A 2,055-nucleotide genomic window follows, 5' to 3' on the forward strand; every position below is an offset into this window, starting at 1 on the left:
AAGGTCTCTCGATAATGGGGGCGGCGCGGCGGCGCGCGGATTCTGCGAGGTGAAAGAAAAGCTTAATAACTAATCGAAAAAAGAGAAATAAGCGTGGAGGATAAAAAAAAAAAAAAGAAAAAAAAACGGAGGAAAGGATAAAAATAAAGTGAATAGAAAAAAAATGGAGAGAAAATTCTCCACCGTGTCCACCTGCACACCGCAAACGGCATTCAATTCCCGCCATCGTGACCCAGTTACAAATAATTTTCTTCCAATTGGACGGATCGCAAATATTTCGATGAAATATCGAGCTTGTAGAACCGACAGCGTCCCCGCATGGTAGCCGGGATGCAATATGCGTATTCCGATTGTTATACGGGTCCCTCGAACTTCCGCGAGTCTCTTGCGAATTCTTTGCGATTCGATCACGCCGAGGAAAAATTATACTTGCGGACTTTTTTTTCTTTCTCAAAAATCACCCCGACTCGAAGAGTGAAATAAAATACAATTCCTGACTTACTTCCGCCGCGTTTGTTTAGCTCCCGCCCCCCTCTTTTGCGCGTTCACTTTGTAATCGAGTCGAGGAAAAAGTTGCGATGTTTACGAGTTGGCAGAGGGCGTGTACCGCCCTGCCTTTCACCTATAACCGGCAGTTGAGCTAAGTAAAAATGTCAATTTCGCGTAACGTTAATTAAAGCTGTACATCGAAGAGGATGAAGTTAGTAGCGTTACCGTAACGATGCAGGTTGAAGAAAAAATGGCTAATTTTCGAAATTTAGCAAACCGTTATACAAAAAAAAACGTACACTATAATTCTGAAAAAAGCCAAGTCCTTGGTAAGTAATTCCAAAATTGTCCGATAATAATTTTATTTTTCTTCTTCCGTTACTAACTTCAGCCTCGTCCGATCCACTACTACCAGGTCCCAAAGGAAGGAAAGTAGAGCCGTCGGAAATAACTTGCCGATTTGTTGAGCGATTTTATCACAGACTTTGACACCCTGGTTCCGCTAAGCTCGGTCAAAGGATCGAGTCTTACAGGCTTGGTGCAACGAGTCGAGAAAGGTGATGGAGAAAATCGTGAACGTTCCGTGCAACGGACGGGATGGACGTAATGTGCGGACTCGGAGGCCTCTCTCGTGGCTGATGAATGATAGCTCCGCTGCACCGGAACTATCGCGTTAAAATATCTTAACCGTGCACCGGCGGCTAGATCGTAGGCGGATAGGTGGAGGATAGACAGGGTGACCTCGGCGCAGGGTGCATTATCGAACGTGTGCCGGAGTTATAGCTTCATCAACAAATTTCTAATCACCCCGCGATCTATATTTTCTAATTAATCAACGACTGGAGGGGATGCAGCTGTCTAGAGGCGAAAGGGTGAGCTGCTTCTAATTCCAGCGGTATCATGACCCGTGCAAGGTATCTATTTTAAACAGTTTCACTCCCCAAAGTCGCAAATCGTCTTCGTCGATTCGAAAATATCTGTTCCCTGGGTAATTTTTAGCAGAAGCTTAGATACGAACAGTGTATATTCCATAATCGGTTCTCAACGTCGTTGCGCGTTCGTTTAAAAACATTCCACGCAAAGTTTGTATACATATATATACTTCAAGTAAATAGGAAATTATTGTAAAAGAAGAACGACCCTTTCCTTTTTCTCCACCCTTATCGTCGCATCGGAATAATTTTTTTCCACCAAAAAATTTTCCTCGTGTCACTCTCGTGCAAACGTACGCACGCCTGTGCACCCGGCTTACCAACGGCAAAGAGAGAAGCAGCAAATCGCACGGTAAAATTAAGAAACGTTTCAGGATACGCGACGTTTTGCATAATCTCAGCGAGGATTGGTATCGGAGGATTTCGTTAACGGTGTACGAAACAATCAACCCTCGCGATACATGGAATATAAAAATTAATCCGCGGAGTAACGTCGGTCGACAATGGCCGAGGGGTGGGGAGACGGAGGGGCGCCGGGGGTTGAAATTTTCTTTTCAAGATGCGCAGACGGCATATATACGGGAAAGATTTCTCCTGTGCAGAGCACATCGATGAGTAGCGCTCCGGCGGCCTC

The sequence above is a fragment of the Neodiprion virginianus genome, chromosome 6 (assembly GCF_021901495.1).
Source record: "Neodiprion virginianus isolate iyNeoVirg1 chromosome 6, iyNeoVirg1.1, whole genome shotgun sequence".
Classification (NCBI taxonomy): Eukaryota; Metazoa; Arthropoda; class Insecta; order Hymenoptera; family Diprionidae; genus Neodiprion; species Neodiprion virginianus.